The sequence below is a fragment of the Theropithecus gelada genome, chromosome 7a, assembly GCF_003255815.1.
Source record: "Theropithecus gelada isolate Dixy chromosome 7a, Tgel_1.0, whole genome shotgun sequence".
In the NCBI taxonomy this organism is placed as follows: Eukaryota; Metazoa; Chordata; class Mammalia; order Primates; family Cercopithecidae; genus Theropithecus; species Theropithecus gelada.
In genome coordinates, this window is record NC_037674.1 from 7,697,498 (window position 1) to 7,717,518 (window position 20,021).

At 51.0% G+C, this 20,021-nt stretch overlaps 1 protein-coding gene across 2 annotated transcripts in view; it reads right to left on the bottom strand.

Annotated features, from left to right (window-relative positions):
• Window positions 1-20,021, bottom strand: part of APBA2 (amyloid beta precursor protein binding family A member 2) — a 231,806-nt gene that overhangs the window by 185,191 nt on the left and 26,594 nt on the right. For both annotated transcript variants that reach the window (XM_025389991.1, XM_025389992.1), the window contains exon 2: window positions 9,840-9,949. The gene's annotated coding sequence lies outside the window, so the exon portion shown is untranslated. The remainder of the gene's footprint in view (window positions 1-9,839; window positions 9,950-20,021) is intronic.

Genomic DNA, 20,021 nt, shown 5'->3' on the forward strand with positions numbered 1-20,021 from the left:
GGCTCCCAGCTCCCAACCCCAGCATGGTTTCTGGCCTACAGGGGACCAGGAGAGGAACAAGGACTTTCCGTGAAGGGCTGTACCTCATGGAGGGGGCTGGAGAGGTGGCTTCACCTTGATTCCCGAACAGGGCTTCTAGCAGACCCCTAGGATAGCTGTACCGAGCCCCCAGTGTTTGGGGACATGGCACCTGAGTTTCCTGAGAATCCAGAGGCAGGAGGTCATGACCAGAGCTGCCTCACAGCGGAAGAGGAGGAGTTGCCCAAGGAGGAGCTGCCTGCTGCTCCCACCAGTGTGGGGCCAGCCTGGGGCTGCCTTGAAGGAACAGCCCAGGAGCACTCCCGCAGGGCATAGGGGAGGATTGGGGGAGCAGGCAAGGGCATCAGCCCTGCAAGGCCTCCCCCAGGTCGCAGGGATGAGCTGCAAGTTCCCAGCACGGTCATCTCTGAGAAACCCACCCAAGGGTTGCCGGAGACAGGAAGTCCAAGTGAAACATCTGCTGGACCCTAGAAGTGCCACCCAGCCCACTCGCGGAGAGAATGCCCTCTCCCCAGACACTCCATCCCTCGGAGCGCTCCCTGGCCAGCAAAAACAGAGGCAAAGGAAGAAAGAAGGGGACACACAGCCCTCCCTCCCTGCTCGGCTCCAAGGCGGGTCAGGCTCCAGCCAGGTGGGAGAAGATCCAAAGTGTCTATAATTACTCCTTTTCATGACTGACCAACGCTGTTCCTGGGACTGAAAGTAGCCAAAGAACCTTTTATTGCCTTAGAATGACAGAAAGTTCCAGGGCCTGCCTGGAACGTTCATTTAAGCAGAAAAAGAGCTCACCCCCAGGGCAGGCTCAGAGGGACCCTGAGGGTAAAGATGCTCATTTCTATCCTGCTCCCATAGTGGAGAGCTCAGCACCCGCCAGGATGGACCTTACGGTCCTTATGACTTCTGAGGGGAAGTCACGCCTGAAACTGGGCCTTCTTTTGGAAACAGCCCCAGCAGCACCAGGGACCACCACGACGCAGCCCTGCCAGCCCATTCCTACCCATATTGGCAGGGGCTGGAGGGTTGGGGGGCTGCAGTGTCAGGGAGGGACAGGAGACATAGCCATTGCCCCCCTTCCACCTCCCCAACTCAGCGACTTCCACCTTTTTCTACCTTGTTTTTATAGAGATGCGAATGGGCCAGTTTTACCCTCTAGGTAAATAACTGCTCAACAGCTTTGATGATGGGCAGAAGCAACCTTTTCTTTAGTAGGTGGGCGGCAGATCCACACTTCCTCATACAAGAACTGTGGTCTTTAGGAATACATATTCTCCCTCCCCTTGACAGAATTAGGAAAATAATATTTTTTACACTTGAAATTAAGAGCAGCACAGATGGCGATGGTTTAGAAATCTGTTCACGAGAACTGATGCTGACAGTCGGACCATCGACAAGACATGGAGATTGGGAGCAAACCAGTTTTTTGTGAAGTGCACCCAAGTCCCACTACTGCAATCCCAAAAGCCAAATACTGGGAATGTGGGACAGGTACAGACAGCAGGTTCAGCCACGGTAAGAGGGCAAAACAACTGGCAACGCAGAAGTGACCACAGAAAAGCCCCCTTCTTCTCTATCGACCGGGACAACCTTGTTAACCCAGGGAAGCCTGGGCGCCAGCACCATAGAAAGTGCCATGCTAAAGACAGCCCATGCACTCCCAGTGATAGGCGGGAAGTGCTGCACCCTTGGATCTGAGCGGTCACTCCTCTATTTGCTGACGACATCTGGGAGCCTCCCATTGGCAGCATCCCTCATGCGTGTCTCAAATTCACTGAAACCACAAGGCATGAGACATCCTACAGATTAGCAGCCACCCATAGCCAGGTGGCTTGGCCTCGCTATTTATCCCTTTTGGTGTATTCATTCAGAATGTGCCAGGCGGTCTTGTGGGGGCAAGGACGCGAGGGAACACTGACGCTCCAGTTCCCTGGAGCTTGTGTTCTAATTAAGAAGATGGATGACAACTGAGTAAACCATCAAATAACAAACATGATTCCCGGTTGGGGTAAGAGTCAGGAAAATCAAAGCAGGGGAAGGACCGGGGTTTCCGCTCCAACACGTACAGAACTTGGAAGTCATCACTCCCATCCTTGTGACAAGAAAATGGTGCACAAACTGAAAATCAGTGACTTTCTTTGAACTCACCAGTGAACTGAGTTTGCAAACTGCCCCCCGGAAATCTAGAGAGACAGCCAAATCCAAAGATCCACTGACCTGGAACAGAGCCTCCAGGGCCACACCACAGTAGTTTGGGTAATTCTGACAAATTGCTGGAGCCCAAGGGTAGACTCCCGTGACTGAGAAACTCCTCGAAACCACAGTCTTAGGGGGCCCCGAAACTCTCATGGGCTTTTCCTCCAGGATCCCCACTAGGTTCTCACCATGAAAACCCAAGAGACATCTCCTGGTGACTCTGGCAGAGGGAGGACAAATGTCATCCTGGTGAAATGCAGCCAGAGCCTTCTCGATGACAAAGGCCTGCTTCCCGCAGGGAAAGACTTTACCAGAGCCTTGTTGCAGAGCCATGGGGGAAGGGCATTCCTGAGTCCAGCCCGCTCTGGTCTCCTGTTTGGGGTCCAGAAAAGCAGAGTCATGGGGGAAGGGCATTCCTGAGTCCAGCCCGCTCTGGTCTCCTGTTTGGGGTCCGGAAAAGCAGAGCCGTGGGGGAAGGGCATTCCTGAGTCCAGCCCCCTCTGGTCTCCTGTTTGGGGTCCGGAAAAGCTACATAAGAAGAAACACGTGTGACAGTCACCGCCCAGAGAAATGGGCCCACAGAAAGACTGAGGTGTCATCAGAAGACTATAGACCCCTGGCCCTCCCCACACCCTACAACTACACCAACAGGACTCCTGCCTGCAACAGCAGGTGAAAGCTGGGACAGCTGCAAGACACTCAGTATCTCTCAGGAAGGGAACTTAGGGAAGTCCAGAGCCAGAGGACAAAAACAAGGGCACTGCAGGGATCGGAACACTCCGGCACTCACAGCTACAACAAACATGACACGTAGCCCACAGCCAGATTAACAGAAAATCTCACGTGAAAGGCCTGTTTACCTCAGCTCCTAGCAACCTATATATCATATCCAGCTTCAAAAAAATTACAAGGCACGCTAGAGGGCAAAAAGGATAACATATTCTTTTTTTTTTCTTTTTTTTTTGAGATGGAGTCTCGCGCCATTGCCCAGGCTGTGGTGCAGTGACGCGATCTCAGCTCACTGCAACCTCCACCTCCCAGGTTCAAGCAATTCTGCTTCAGCCTCCTGAGTAGCTGGGATTACAGGCATGCGCCACCACGCCCAGTTAATTTTGTATTTTTAATAGAGACGGGGTTTCTCCATGTTGGTCAGGCTGGTCTCGAACTCCTGACCTCAGGTGATCCGCCCGCCTCAGCCTCCCAAAGTGCTGGGATTACAGGCATGAGCCACTGCACCTGGTCCAAAAGAACCTATTAACAGAAATGAAGACTGCCTTTGACGGGCTCATCAACATGGCTGAAAATAATCAGCCTGAACACAAGTCAACAGGAACTTCTCAAACTGAAACACACATGCACTCAAAGGATGGTGGGGAGGCCGGGCACAGCGGGTCACGCCTGTAATGCCAGCACTTTGGGAGGCTGAGGCGGGAGGATCACGTGAGCTCACAAGTTGAAGATCAGCCTGGGCAACATGGCAAAACCCCATCTCTACAAAAAAATGAAAATATTTTTGTAGGGGGGAACAAAGAATCCAAGAACTGTGGAACAACATCAAAGATGTTACAAGTGTAATTGGAATACCAAAAGGGGACAAAAGAGACGATGGAGAAGAAAATCATTTGAGGTAATGATGGCCAAAATATTTTCAAAATTAATGACAGATCCAAGCCACAGATCACGGAAGCTCAAAGAACACCAAATAGAGTAAATACTAAGAACAAAACAAAACAAAAAAACAAAAAGCAAAATACCCTACACCTAGGCATATCATATTTGAATTATAGAAAACCAAAGTCAAAGAGAAAATGACCAAGGGAAATGACCAGCAGGGTGGGGAAACACTTTATCTAGAGAGGGATAAAGATAAGAATTAGAGCCCACTTCTCATCAGAAACCAGGAAAGGAAGAAGAGGGTGGATAGGCCAGGCACAGTGGCTCACGTCTGTAATCCCAGCACTTGGGGAGGCTGAGGCAGGCAGATGACTTGAGGTCAGGAGTTCGAGACCAGCCATGGCCAACATGGTAAAACCCATCTCTACTAAAAATACAAAAATTAGCCAGGCGTGGTGGCAGGCACCTGTAATCCCAGCTACTCAGGAGGCTGAGGCAGGAGAATAGCTTGAACCTAGGTGGTGGAGGCTGCAGTGAGCCAAGACAGCACCACTGCAGCTCCAGCCTGGGCAACAGAGCAAGACTCTGTCTCAAAAAAAAAAAAAAAAAAAGAGAGTGGAGTGAAATCCTTAACATTTTGAAAGAAGAAACTACCAACCTAGCACTCTATGTCCAGAAAAAGTATCCTTCAAAAATGAAGGAGAAATAGTTTCTCAGGCAAACAAAACCAATGGAATTCGTCACTGGCATATATACCCTGAAATAAAAGTTAAAAGATTTTTCTTCATACAGAAGAAAAATTATATAGGTTGGAAACTTGGCTCGACATAAAAAAAGAGGTATTCAAAAAGGAATAAATGACAGTGAAATAAAATGTTCTATTTTGATATAAAAATAAACGTATCTACTGCAGTAACAGTAACAATGCACTGTATGATTATGACATGGATAACTGAAATAATTAACAGCAATGTCACAAGGGATGGAAAGGAGGACTTGGGGGTATTCTGTTATAAAGTAGTTGTACTAATGGGAAGAGATATAGTGTTATTTGAAGGTGGGCTTAGATTATTTTGAAATATATATTGTAAACATATATTGTAAAACTTTTAAAAAGAAGTATGAGTGACCCGCTAAGAAAGGAGATAAAATAGCATCACACAAAATGGTCCATTGAAACCAGAGGAGAGAGAAAAACAAGTCTCTGGCAAGTACAGAAGACAGTTACTAAAAAGTTTGATATTAATCTAAGTACCTCAATAATCATTTAAATGTGAAGGATCAAAACACACCCATTGAAACACAGAGATTTTCAGAGTGGATAAAAAACACAAGTCCCAACTCTATGCTATCTACAAGATATCTACTTTCAATGCAGAGACACTGGTAGGTTAAAAGCAAAGGGACAGAGAAAGGTGTATCATGCTAACTCTAATCGAAGTAACTTGGAGTACCATTACTAATTTCAGACAAAGCAGACTACTAACCAAGGCAAATTATCAGGGATAAAGAGGACACATTACCTAACAAAAAATCAATTTTCCAAGAGGATGTTACAACCCTCAAAGGCTATGCACCTAGCAACAGATAATTAAAATATATGGGGCAAAATCTGATAGAATTTTCATCCTAAAGGAGAAATTGGCAAATCTACTATTATAAGTGGAGACTTCAAGACCTGTCAGTAATTGATACAACAAGCAGACAGAAAACCAACAAGGACAGTTCACTTGAATAGCACCATACATCAACTCAATCGAATTGACATTTATAGACTATTCCATCCAACAACAGCAAAATACACATTCTTCTCAAGCTTGCACGGAACATTCACAAGGATAGACCACATTCTGAGCTATGAAGTACACCTTAACAAGTATTTTAAAAATAGAAGTCATAAAAATATGTTCTCAGACTACAATGGAATTAAACTAAAACCCAGTAACAGGAAGATAGATTTCACTGGTGAATTCTACCAAACAGCAAAGGGAGAAATTACACCAATTCTTTAGAACCTATTCCAGCAACTGGAAGAGAAGAAACACTTCCTCACTTTATGAAGCTGAAACTATCCTAACATCAAAACCAAAGAAATGATGAGAAAATGACATACCACTACCTCTCAGGGGCAAACAACTGAAAAATCCACAACAAATTATCAGCAAATCAAATCTAATAACATTTAAAAAGAATTATACACTATAACCAAGTGGTACTTTTTCCAAAGTGGCAATGTTGGTTCAACATTAGAAAAATCGATGGATATAATCTACCACATCAACAGACTCAAGAGAAAAAACTGTATGATCAGATCAACTGATACAGAAAAAGCATCTGACAAAAATCCAACACCCATTTCTGATTAAAAACCACTTCACTAAACGAGGCAGAGACCATCCTCAGCTTGACAAAGAGCATCTACCAAAAAACCTATTCAGGAAATGCTAATCAACAGTCAGATCCCACTTCCCACCCAGTAGGCTGGCCATAATGAAACAAGGCAACAAAAAACAGAAGCTAACAAGAGCTGGCAAGGATGGCGAAAAAGGAGCACCCACACTCACCGCCGGTGGGAATGTAAAGTGGCGCAGCTGCTGCGGTGGAAAACAGTTTGGCAGTTCCTGGAAAAGTGAAACAGAGTTACCACAGAACCCACCAGTTCCACTCCTAAATACATACACCGAAGAGCTGAAAACAGACACCGCAACTAACGCTGTCCACACACGCTCACAGCAGCATTATTCCTGACAGCCAAAAGGTGGAAACCACCCAAATGTCCACCAATTGAAGGCGCAAACAAATGTGGTGTATCTGCAGAATGGAATATTGTTCGGCCCTAAAAATGACTGAAGTTGGGCCGGGCACGGTGGCTCACGCCTGTAATCCCAGCACTTTGGGAGGCTGAGGCAGGTGCATCATGAGGTCAGGAGATCAAGACCATCCTGGCTAACACGGTGAAACCCCATCTCTACTAAACATACGAAAAAATTAGCCTGGTGTGGTGGTGGGCGCCTGTCGTCCCAGCTACTTGGGAGGCTGAGGCAACAGAATGGCGTGAACCTGGGAGGCGGAGCTTGCAGCGAGCCGAGATCGCGCCACTGCACTCCAGCCTGGGCAACAGAGCGAGACTCCGTCTCAAAAAAAAAAAAAAAAGGACTGAAGTTCTGACACATGTTGCAACATGGATGATCCCCATAAACTTTATGCTAAGCCAAAGAAGCCAAAAAGAAAAGGTCACAAAGTATATGATTTCTAATTTATGGGAAACATTCAGAACATGTAAGTCCATGGAGACAGAAAGCAGATTGCGGCTGCCAGAGACTGGGGTAGGGAGGCTGGGGAGTGACTGCTTAACGGAGTGTTTTCCTCTGGGATGATGAAAACGTGTTGGAACTAGACACAGATGGTGGGTGCCCAACACTGCAAATGTACTACATGTTACTGAATTACACACTTTCAAATGGTTAATGGCTAATGTTACATGAATTTTACCTACTTTTTAAAAAAAAAACCTACAGATGACATCATATCTCATGGTGAGAAACGACATTTTCCTCCTGAGGTTGAGAACAAGGTGGGGGAGGGAAAGCTACAGCACCAGGGCTGCCGGGCGCTCGGGAAGGCGACGACAGAATCCTGTGTTGAGTCTGTCCTCGTGGGACGCTGTCACAGCAGGGTGACGGGGGGGGAAGCCCACTAGAACAGGCTTAAGAGTGGCCAGGTTGACTGCTGGCTTTTAGAGGTGGGGTCACAGCCTTTCTGCATCTTCTCTTAAAATCACTCAAACCCAAGAGAATGAGAAATGAAAACTGCACCTGCAAATCTTGCCAGACAAAGTGCTGAGGGAGCACAGGGATGAGGAGCCCCGGGGAGAGGGGAAGGTGGAGAAGCCTTTTCGTGCTCAGCCTCACAGCCCACCTCTAAAACCCCGAAAGGCCCAAGCACTGAGACACCAGCAAAGAAAGGGAGTGAGGCCGAAAGCAGGGGGCTTCTCAATGGTCTAAATAGGGAGAGTCAGACCCCCAGCCACTCAGAGGAGGACTATCCTGACCCCTGAGCAGGGATGCCCTGGCAAAAGGACACCACGGGTTCCGTATGAGAAGAGGGCAGGGAACATGGTGACACCAGAGAGCACCTGCCTGCTGAGCCCTGGGGCCCCTATCCCCACCCCACACCTCCCCCAGACTCAGCACCCACCCCCAGGGCAGGAGGCGAGAGAAACGGAACTCTCTCAGCTCTGGGGATGCTTGTTCCTGCCTCATGAGGCAGCCTATGCTGACTGATACACACTGCACAAGGGTTCACCTAAATGATGACATAACCCTATGTATTAGAGTTAGGGTTAGGGGTAGATGGAGCAGCTCTCAGGAGGGAAATCTATGAGTTCAACCATCTTGACCACAACAGGAGACTAAGAAATAGTAGCGTGCCCATATTCTTTACAAACGTGGAGATAAATCCAGAGGAAGAAGTGACAACAGCTGGAAGTGGTAATCTGCGGGGAGTGGGCAGGGCAGGGGCTGTGGGGAGATGGTCTGGGAGGCCAGCGGTCTGCTATTTTTTTCATAAAACCTATAAAACTCTTTGACGTCTTAAAATATGTATATGTATCACGCTGACAACATAAAAACTGTGTCTGAAAAGTAGACCAAGCCTTTGAGGTGCAAAGGGGGCGAGGGTGGGTGGTCTGGATAAGCATCCCAAGGCACAGGCCGGTCCTAGCTGCCTGGTTCCCCCAGCGTCCTGCACAGGGCGTAGTGTGGTGACTGAGACGTGGCCAAGGCTCTGAATAACAGTTCTACCACATGGGCAACAACCTCAGCTTCCTCACCCCAGTGACCATGAGGGGAGTGACCGCGGCTTCCTCAGCACAGTGCATGGTGCGTGTGGGATAAATCCTGCTGCCCCTGCTTCTAAGGTCTCACCTAATTAACCTGAAGGACCTGCAGTGTTCTGGGTTGAGAAGCAGGCGCAGGACAGGCTGGGCAGGTTAGAATGTCCCCTGAGAGAGGGTGTGGAGCAGGACGGTGCTGAGCCAGCTCCTGGAACAGGGTCTCGGTTACAGATGGAAACCATGGGGAAGCCGGTGGGAGCAGGGTCGTCGAGGGAGACCAGTGTGTCGGAACAGGCAGGTGGAACACGGCTCAGACGGCCCACTCAAGGACAGAGCATGGCTGTGACACAGCTGTGGCCCCACTGTGCACTGCACTGAGATATTCCACTGGGCACAGGGCTCCTGCGGGACAACTGGCAGATGTTGAAGATGCTCCTGCCTCTGCAGGAGGGGCTGAGCCGCTCCCACAACCAGACCCTGCAGGCAGCTCGAGTATGTGTCCCCCACCATCGCCTTGTGGGGACTAACTGTGTGACCACCAGTGTCTTGGGCTGCCCTGCTGCCATCCCTGGGGAGGGCCCTGCCCACACTGGCAGTGCCTGGGACTGGCCACCTGGTTGTCAAGGCAAGCAGCCTGGGGTGCTCAACAATTTACCAATTGTTATTGCCAGGTCGAGCGGAAAGAACCTGCCCACTTCCTGCCTGCCCCTCCTCCTGGGTCCCTGGGAAGAACTGACCACCGGGATGCCCTGGGCCCATCTGCACCCCATGGGGAAGGGAGGCTGCCCAAGGAAGCAGCACAGCTCCACCAGGAGGACAGAGGCCTCAGTGCAGCTGGGAAAAGGGACCTGGGGCGTCCCAGAGACAGGATCTCAGAGGTGAGACGGACGGGTTCACAGGGAATGCAATCTTCTCCTGGCAACTGGTCCCCTGTAAATGTCTGTTCTTCCCCTTTCACCTCAAAATAAATGTAAGTGTATGTGAAGTCTGTGAAAGCAGAAAGCAAAAATATCTAGCGTAGCTGTGTTTAAGCTTTTGTTAGAGAAAGGTGAGCGCCACGGTGGCTATAACTCTTCTTACGGCCCCCAATGAGCACATCAGCCCAGACTCATGCATGAATGCCACATTAAGTGCAGTGGGGATCGTGACGGGTTCTACTCACTCAGAATCTCCTGACACAGGAAGAGGCTCACCCCGTCTGTCCACGGGACAGTCCTGGCCTGTTGGTGGTTTGTCCACAGGAGATTCGGCAATGCGTAAATATTCAGGAGACTGTAAAGAAAAAGAACACAAACAAATGAAGCATCCACCGGCTGAGAAAGGAAACCGCTGATTCACCCACAGAGGAGCAGGCGTGGATGGCAACGATGGGCCACATGCGCTTATGGGAGGCTAACAGCTCCCTTTCCAGAATCTCTAAGAGTAGCTGGAACTCCAAGGCTCTCCAGAGCGGCCGAATATCAGAAAAACCAAGTCACAGGTTGACCGTGATTCTCCCCCAAGTCTTCAAGTGAACTTTCGTGTTTATTCCCAAAGGACAGTGAGTACAGACAACTAATGATTTCGGGCCACAGGTAGCAGAGCTGCATGCTAAGCTTGTGGGGAATACATTTTTCAAGCCCTTCTGTAGGAAGATAAGGGAAATCTGGTGCCATTAATATTTCAGGTTTCATTTGCTCTGACAGGAAATGAAACACATTCATCAGGGTTCTGTTCCCAACTTGGTTTTTCTTTTCTTTTTTTTTTTTTTTTTTTTTTTGAGACGGAGTCTCACTCTGCCGCCCAGGCTGGAGTGCAGTGGCCGGATCTCAGCTCACTGCAAGCTCCGCCTCCCGGGTTCCCACCATTCTCCTGCCTCAGCCTCCCAAGTAGCTGGGACTACAGGCGCCCGCCACCTCGCCCGGCTAGTTCTTTGTATTTTTTTTTTTTTTAGTAGAGACAGGGTTTCACCGTGTTAGCCAGGATGGTCTCGATCTCCTGACCTCGTGATCCGCCCTTCTCGGCCTCCCAAAGTGCTGGGATTACAGGCTCGAGCCACCGCGCCCGGCCGAAACCAACTTAGTTTTTCAAAGTACAAAATGCTGCATGAGATACAGAGCTTGTGGAATTTGGGTTATTTATCTTAAAATAGTGCATGCTACACCTAGTAGGCTGGGGGATGTTTTTCCAAACACACTAAACAAACCCCTTGCAGAGAAAGGGCGATGGTGCCCACGTGCCGGTGCCCAGAGAAGCCATCAGATTAGCAGGTGACACTGCTTCTCCTTGAGACGCAGGTGGCCATCAGTGCTCAGCCAGCACCCTTACTGATCAGCACCAACTGCCTGGACTTCACACAGAATTGAGCTGCAGAGACAGACACTTTGGTTCACGTCCCAGCTCTGCCACTGACATCTTGAGAAGACTATGTAACCTGCCTGTGCCTCAGTTTCCTTACCATGAAGGATGATGGCAGCACTGAGATATGGGGGTTCAGGCTCCAGCTCCAGCACCTGCTCCCAACCCCTCTCACCATCATCCTCCTGCCACATCAAACGAGGGAGCTGACACCCATTCCTTAAGCGGTTCCTCCAGCTTTAACATCCACGGCTGCTGCCTTCCGACTTGCTACTTCCTCTCATCTGTGTTTCCTGCCTGCGAGCAGGCCACCCAGCTGGAGGCCTCCTAAACCCAAACATTTATTCCCACCCCATGGGCCCACTCTGATACTGAAGCACAAGAGGGAGTAGTGTCCATTCGGGGGAAACCCAGGCCAAACCCCACCTGCCTGCAACCACCGTGGTGTGGGCATGAAGGGCACACCAAGAGCCAGGGACTCTAATGGGCCCCATGGAGACACAGCGCTGCATGACAAGGCCATGGCCTCCAAGCCATGGCGTGCAAAGCATCTGAGGTCCTGGGCCTACGCCCTGCCCATGGCTGCCTTGCCCCGTCACACCCCAAATCCCTGTGCCATCTGTGCCTCACCTCTTCTGTGCCCATGTTTAAATCTTTTTGTTGCTGTTGCTCCTCTAGAATCTTCCTGGCAAACTCCTATTCATTCTTCAAAACCCAGCTGGTGCAGGCACCTCTGAATTCTGGGGGTAATCACACTCTTCTCAGCCCTGTCTTCTTTCTGCAGTCCTCACAATCATTCATGACCACTTCTCCCATTTCCTCTCGGGCTCCTACCCGGCCCCGAGAGGGCACACAGTTTACAGACTGGACATGACGCTTTTGGCCCGTAAACCCTCAAATGCAGCCTTAAAGAAGGAAGATAAATGCAAGCAAATGCAAAGGCTGAGGAGGGGCCTCTGGTAGATGAGGAGGGAGCATCGGGCTGGGAGTCAAAGATACCGGGCTACAGAGGAAGGAAGCTGCCACAGAACACGCCACTGACGCCACACAGAGCACTAACAGCCATGTTCAAGCCCGTTCTTATCCCACGGACAAACAGGGCCAGTGGATGTTTCAGACTAAGGAGGGGTTTATCACATCAATACGGAGCAGGATGACCTGGGGGAGCAGGGCTCATCTGGGAGCCCCCAGAAAGGAAATGCAGAGGTTGCCCTGAGGGCCGAACGTACACAGCCCTTCTGGGACAAGAGAGCTGCAGGACACTCACTGAGTCCACACTGCAGGGTGTGCTGACAAAGCTGTTCAGGAGACATAGGGAAGGAGTTCCTCCCTGACCTCTGCCTCCTCTGGGAAGAACCAGCCCTGCATCCTGAGCCAGAGAATGCCTGGCCTGCCCAGCCCTGCCCCGTCAGCCCCCACAGCACGCCACACTGCAAAACCACCATTACCTGCCACGGGCCGTGGGCTGCCACCTGCCGCATGTTCCTGAGGCTAAGCATACAGCCGGTTTGACCCGGAGCAGAGGGACAGAGGTACAGCCTCCCAGGAACCCAGGAGTCAGCGGTTGTTCATTCTCCCTCCATTCAACAACCGCGGGCGGGGCTCAGGCTCCTGGCTTTCTGCGTGTCACAGTGCCCAGCAGATGACCCTCCCTGCAGGGCGTGTGTGGCATCCTGCCTCCTTCCCTTGGCTCGGCCTCTCCCCCAGCCCCCCCAGGTAAAAGGTTCGCAGGGAAAGGCAGAACACTCCAGCAACTCTCAGATAATCCCCACAATTGGCTGGGGGTGGTGGCTCACACCTGTAATCCCAGCACTTTGGGAGGCCGACATGGGCGGATCATGAGGTGAGGAGATCAAGACCATCCTGGCTAACACGGTGAAACCCCGTCTCTACTAAAAATACAAAAAAATTAGCCGGGCTTGGTGGCGGGCGCCTGTAGTCCCAGCTACTTGGGAGGCTGAGGCAGGAGAATGGTGTGAACCCGGGAGGCGGAGCTTGCAGTGAGCCAGATCAAGCCACTGCACTCCAGCCTGGGCGACAGAGGGAGACTCCGTCTCCAAAAAAAAAAAGAGAGAGAGAGAGAGAATCCCCACAATTAACTGGCAAGCGGCCCTGCCCAGCGTCGCAGTGAGCGGGTGGGATGGGAACCGCTCACTGATGTGGGCAACAACCCCAAGGAGGACACCAAGCGACCGTCGCCCGCTCTCCAGCTGCCATGGCGACACCCGGGCCAGCAGTAGCCTCTGCAGCCCCCTCCAACCGGGATCCTGCATAGGCCCCGCTGCAACCACCCCCACCCCCATCCCCATCCCCGCCACACCCACACGCATCAGGCACTCCTTTAAAATACATCCTGCCCCAGTGCTCCCACAATGATGCGGACGCCAGAGGAGCACCGGGATTCCTCCTTGCCATGGCGGAGACCATCTGCCTCACCTCGCCCACCTGGGAGTCCTGCTTCCTCCGAGGACAGGGACTGGGGCCCGGAGGGGGCGCAGCGCATCAAGGCTGCTCCTGTGTCCCTCTCCGTTCAGGAGTGAGCCACGCCTCCTTTCATGAGTTCTCCCTGTGTGCCATCTGGCCGGGTGGCCCTTCCAAAATAAAGAAGGGGCTTGGCTGCCGAGGGCAGCGGCCTGGGTTGAGAGCCGGCTGTGTCACTGACCGGCTCCGTGGCACCAGGAACGCTTCTTAACCTCCCTGTGCCTTTTCCCTCACCCACGGAGACCACAGGCAATGCTGCAAAACCCAAAGCAGACCGCCTCAGCCTGGAGGCCTTCCCGCGGAGCCTGCGCCTCCCAAGCGCCCAGCAAACACTCGCAGTGATTCTTATCCCTCTCTGGGCAGAATCCTCGGAGACCAACTGGGAGCAGCTTCCTTGCCCCATGGTGGCATCTAAGCAGCAGGTAGCTGTGCTGGGGTAAGGCAGGTGAAAGGAGCACGGGAGGCTGCTGAGACCAGAGAGGAGCAGAATGGGGCAGGGGCAGGATGCAGTGAGTGCCGCTCCCCAGAGGCCAGCTGGCCCCCAGTACCCCTGCCCCACACCACAGTAAGCCAGGGTGCCAAAGGATGTGACAAGAGGGCCTTCTCAAAACAGCAGTCAGCTAATAAGACAAAAAGCAACTAACGATCTACTAAAACAAAGACATGGTAGCTGAATCATTCCACATTTGTCAAAACCCATAGAATATACAACATGAAGAGTGAACCCTAATATGTTTTAACTATGGGCTCCAGTTAATAATAATACTGCCTCATCAAAGGTAACGAATGTACCACACCAATGTAAGATGTTAATAATGAGGAAACGGGGGAAATGGGGTGAGGGGGTACAGGAGAACTCCCTAAACTTCCTGCTTAATTTCTCCATAAACCTAAAACTGCTGAAAAAAATAAGTCTATTCATTTTTTAATATGGTAGTTGATTGACTCAAAGGGCTAAATGTGAGAATGGGATACCATTAAAGGGTCAATGGGTAAAGGGAAAATGGGGCTACGGGATTCTCCCAGAATGCAGTGCAAGCCAGACCCTAGGAAGGAGCCCTGGAGGGGAGCAGCTTTCTCCTGACACAGGGCCATCAGGCTCTGGGCACCGTCCCAACCCCCCTCATCACAGTCCCTCTCTCTCCAAATTGAGGAGTGCTCATGAGAATTCTCAGGATTTTAGTTACGCACTGTCCTTCCCCAGTACTGGTTTCCTGGGGCTTTGGAGGGAGGGCAGGGAGGACGGGAACAGCAAACGAAACCTTAGTAACCATGTCACCCTTTGCCCGGGTCCCTGGCTTCTCCCAGGCTGCCACAGGTCCCACCTCATGGCCTCAGAGAGTCCCCCTCTCTCTACTGAGCTGTTGGCAGCGAACTGATTTCTTGCTGGCTTTCCCTTTTTTTCAGAAGTGTATTTCTTTAGAATGAAGTCTTTCAGAAAGGCAATTCAGCATTCTCTATCAAAACTTTAAACAGGCATATCCTTGTGCCCAAAAACTCCATTTCCAGGAGGACTCCCATGTATAAAAAATGATGCTGAAGATTTTCATTGCCGCAATCTTTTAAAAAACTGGAAACCTAAGTACCCATAAATAAGAGAATGTTAAATAAACGACGGCAGAGTTCACGGGCCAGAAGAGTCGACGGTGTTTTTAAAGAGGCAGGGCAACGCGCACTACAGTGAGGAATCTTACAGGCCTGTTTTCGAGGGAAAACGGCAAGTGAGCTACAGCGAGCGCACGTGTGTAGATCCCAGTTACAGGTCCGTCAAGATGGCTAGAGAATACACACACTGCCCAGCCCATACACCTCGCAAAGGCACACAGAAAGGGGAAACCCCCAAAGGCTTGTCAGCCATGTCCTCTGTGGAGGGGAGTGGGGAGAGAGGTGGGAGCAGAGGAGGCCTGGATATTTTACTTTATTAAAAATGTGTGTACTGGCTGAGTGTTTCACCAAAACACATTTAATATTCACCGGCATTTTAATCAAACCCACCTGTGTGCCTTTGAAGGTCTGCTTTTCTAGCTGGGGAGATGTCGGCACTGAGACAAAATGACCTGTGGGGAACGGCAGACAGCGAAGGGAGGAAGCAGGACCTCCTGCACGGGCTGCTGCTCTGGGCATCAGGAGAGGTGGCAAACAGGCTGGTCTCCTCCAGGAAGGCGGCCACTGGAGCAGAGGAGCCAGCCTCCCATGCGATCAGGATGTGAGCACCCCACAGGGCATGGCCAGAGACACCCGAAACACAGGAGGTAGTGCTGACCCAAGGGAGGGCAGGACCAGGGGATGTGCTGGCCAGGACAGCCGGGGGTGTGCAGGCAGGCAGTATTAATGTGGGAAAACAATCATTCAGTTTCATTCAATCAGTAGTTTGCATGCAAACGTGTGGTGTGTATGGGCTGTGCATGGTGTGTGTATGCTATTGTGTGGTATGTGTATAGTGTGAATGGTGTCTATAAGATGTCTGTGTGGAATATGGTGTGTGGTATGGGTGATGTGATATGCATATAGAGTATGGTGTGGTGTGTGTATGTTGTCTATGGGGTGTGTGTGGTGTGTGGTATGTATGGAGGGGTGTGGTGTGTATGGGGTGTGTATGTATGGTATTATGTGGTGTGTGTGTAATATGTATGAGGTGTGTGTGGTGTGTGTGGTATGTGTGGTGTGTATGGGGTGTATGTGTGGTGTGTGAGGTGGGCATGGTATGTGTGTGGTGTGTGTGATGGGTGTGTGGTATGTGTGGCATGTGTGTAGTGTGTATGGTGTATGTGTATGGTGTGTGGTGTGTGGTGCATATGGGGTATGTGTGTGGTGTGTGATGTGTAAGGGTATGTGTGTGGTGTGGTGTATATGGGGTATGTGTGTGGTGTGGAGTGTATGGGGTATGTGTGTGGTGTGTGGTGTGTACGGGGTACGTGTGTGGTGTGTGGTGTGTATAGGATATGTGGTGTGTGTGTTGTGGGTATGATGTGTGTAGTGTTGTGAGGTGAGTATGCTATGTTTGCGGTGTGGGGTATGTATGGGGTATGTGTGTGGTGTGTGTGAGGTAGGCATGGTATGTGTGTGGTGTGTGGTACGTGTGAGGTGGGTGTGATGTGTGTGGTGTGTGGTGTATATGGGTTAAGTGTGCGGTGTGTATGAGGTGGGTATGGTATGTGTGTGGGGTGTATGGAGTATATGTATGGTGTGAGATGGACATGTTATATATGTAATGTGTGGTGTGTGAGAGGTGGATATGATGTGTGTGTGGTGTTTGGTATGTATGGGATATGTGTATTGTGTGTGTGAGGTGGGCATGGTATACATGTGGTGTGTGGTGTGTGTGAGGTGGGTATGGTATGTGTGTGGTGTGTGGTGTGTATGGGGTATGTGTGTGGTGTGTGAGAGGGGGGTATGGTATGTGTGTGGTGTGTGGTGTGTGTGAGGTGGGTATGGTATGTGTGTGGTGTGTGTATGTATGCACACACATGCACACCTGTGCACTGCAGATAACAGGCAGGCTGGTGGCCCGGGACACACATTGATGACCAGCTCAGCCGAGGCCAGGCTCAGGTGGGGAGTGGCCAGGCCCCCATCAGCTCAGAACCCTGAATGCACTAAGAGACCAGGAGGAAAGAACGGGCTGTGTCCCCGTTTCTACCCAAAGCAGCTCTCACAAAGGGGCTGACCGGGGTCGCGCAGCCCAGGAATCCTGGGGAAGGTATTTTCTGTAACTTTTCTCGGGAACGGGAGGTCCGGAGTGCGTGGGCTGGACCAGTCCCTTATGGGCCGTGCAGCTGAGCGGGGCGGCAGGACCCGGGAAGTGCGCCGCACGGGAGGAGGAGCAGCTTGTAGCACAGCCACCCAGCTGCAATCCGGGTGGAATATCCAGCCGCACCCTCAGGCCCCGTGGGTGTCACAGAAGAACAAAGGCACTGCAAAAGGAAGCCACGTGCAAACCCCCAGGCATCCTTCGAACTTCTGCTGCAATTCTGAATCCTTCATCAATGAAGGTCAAATATACAGTATTTTTGTATATACAGACCTTCTTCCAAAACCTGCTTTCCCTTCAAAAGTCACCTAATACCATGACGCTCTCACACACCAGGCTCGGGGGTGAGCTGCCTCCCCAGGGTCTACACCTCAAAGCAGCCCCCGTGAGGGCCCCTGGGACGAGGAGGGGGAGCCTGACCGCTCCTGTTCCCTCTCTCAACTGCGGCACTAATGGAAAGTGCGAGGAGAACATTTCTGACCCTTCCATTAGGAAACACGTTCGCAGAATTAAAAAGCAAGTAAGTAATTTTCAGACTAGACACAACAGAAGACTAAAATATTTTTTTAAAACCCAATGTTTCACCTCAAGGACTTCCACATGGAGGGAGAAATAGCCTGCCGTTGGCATAATTATCCAGGGCCCCAGTGTTCCTAGAGGGGTATGTGTGTGAGTGTACCCCACCGGCCCGCAGCCTGTCACTGCAGCCCAGGACAGGAGGCTCTAAGGGAGGGGCCGAAGCTACTCACTGACCCAGATGTCAGACCACAGCAAGGACTATTCATGAAATAGAATCTACCCAACTGGCTTCAAAGTCACCAAACACAATGAAAGAAACTCGGTGACTTTAAGCTACAACTAGTAGAATTTTTTTTAATTTAAACAAGTGCTAAAGTTCTAAAGAGGGTGAGACCCACAAATGGGGGCTTCCCTGTCTCATATGCTGCTGTGGCTCCAACCCCTAAGCCAGCAGCAGCACATACCGGGGCTCCACAAGGATTTCCTGAATCCATTCAGACACTGCTATGGAAAGACTGGAGGTCAGCAGACTGTCCCTTTCTACCTCCCGGTGGTGGACTACAGGCAGTAGACAGACACGGATCCCAGGACAGCTTCCCAGGGAGTGGTTTGCAAACCTGGGCACAGGGGATTGAAGCCAGAGCCCCTAGGATCCTGGGCGAAGGGACAGGAGGTAGGACTGTGACCTGATAGGTCCCAGAGATGGAACAAGGCGACAGGCGCAGTGGTGGGCACGGGCCACTGCTGAGCAGCCTGGTGGTCCCAGCAAGGTGTGAAAGGGCACCAAGCCTCCAGATGCTGCCCCGCCTGCTCCTCGAGCTATTGTGAGGACAAACCCAACTGACAGATGTGGAGGCTCTGGTGTCACACACCATCAGCAAGGATCCCTCTATCAGGAGGGGTGGCACATGCTTTCACCCCAGCTACTGAGCAACCTGACCCAAGCCAACCCCTTTTGACCCAGAAGTTTTTGCACTCGATCCTTGCCCATCTACGGTACACACAAACTGTAGTGCAGACACACGCTGCTTCATATATAATAAAACGCAATGGTGCCAGTCCCAGATAGCGCAGATGCGTGAAAACAACTAGAATACTAGAATGCAAGCTCATTGGAGCAATAAAGCCCTCTGGCTCGGCCACGCAGTGCCTGGCACACAGTGCCTAGCACACAGTAGGTATTCAACAGGTATTTGCTGAATGAAGAATGAATGGATCAATGGATGTCTTTAGAACCTTTTCCTTATAAACATTTAAATGTGTGCTTTCAAAGTAAATATACACACAAGGTACTCAAGATACCTGCAAGTAAAAGGCCTAGGGAAAAAGAATAAAAGAATCAAAATCAGGATACATGAGGGCCCTCCTCTGACATCTCTGCAGCCTGGAGGATTGCTCAATAATGTAGCGGGGTGCCTGCCAGAAATGAGGCCAGCTCCTCTCCTGCCTCCAGGGAACCTGAAGAGTAAAGAACAGAGACAACTGGCCGGGCGCGGTGGCTCAAGCCTGTAATCCCAGCACTTTGGGAGGCCGAGACGGGCGGATCACGACGTCAGCAGATCGAGACCATCCTGGCTAACACGGTGAAACCCCGTCTCTACTAAAAACACAAAAAAGCTAGCCGGGCGAGGTGGCGGGCGCCTGTAGTCCCAGCTACTCGGGAGGCTGAGGCAGGAGAATGGCGGGAACCCGGGAGGCGGAGCTTGCAGCGAGCTGAGATCGCGCCACTGCACTCCAGCCCGGGCGACAGAGCGAGACTCCGTCTCAAAAAAAAAGAACAGAGACAACTTCTGGGAGGTGCTCGGCGGTAACATCCTGTAACAACCAGGCAGCCATCAGGACTCTCCAGCCTGAGCCCCCTCACCCTGCTGCTCCAGGAGGTAAGCAGCGACAGCTAGAGCTCAGGGCTGTTATGGGCTCCTTGCCTTAGCAATGCTGTCTGGGACTGGACGTGGTGCCCAAATACAAGATCCAGTCCTGATCATCCCCCCCTGCATATTCTAAAACGCCTCCTCAGTGAGGCCACAGTTTCTACATTTCAGATTTCAAAGCACAAAAGGATAGATCTTTGAATAACCCACATGTCCTAATCCGTAGTATATTCTCAGAAACAGAGTGTCTCCTCTGGCCTTTCCTGGAAATGGCCTGACTCTGACATGTCACCAAATGGATGGGAAGTAGCATCTCCATGACCCAAAATATGAAAACTGGAAACACTTCCAGGTCTTCCCAATAGCAATAAAAATTATTGAATAG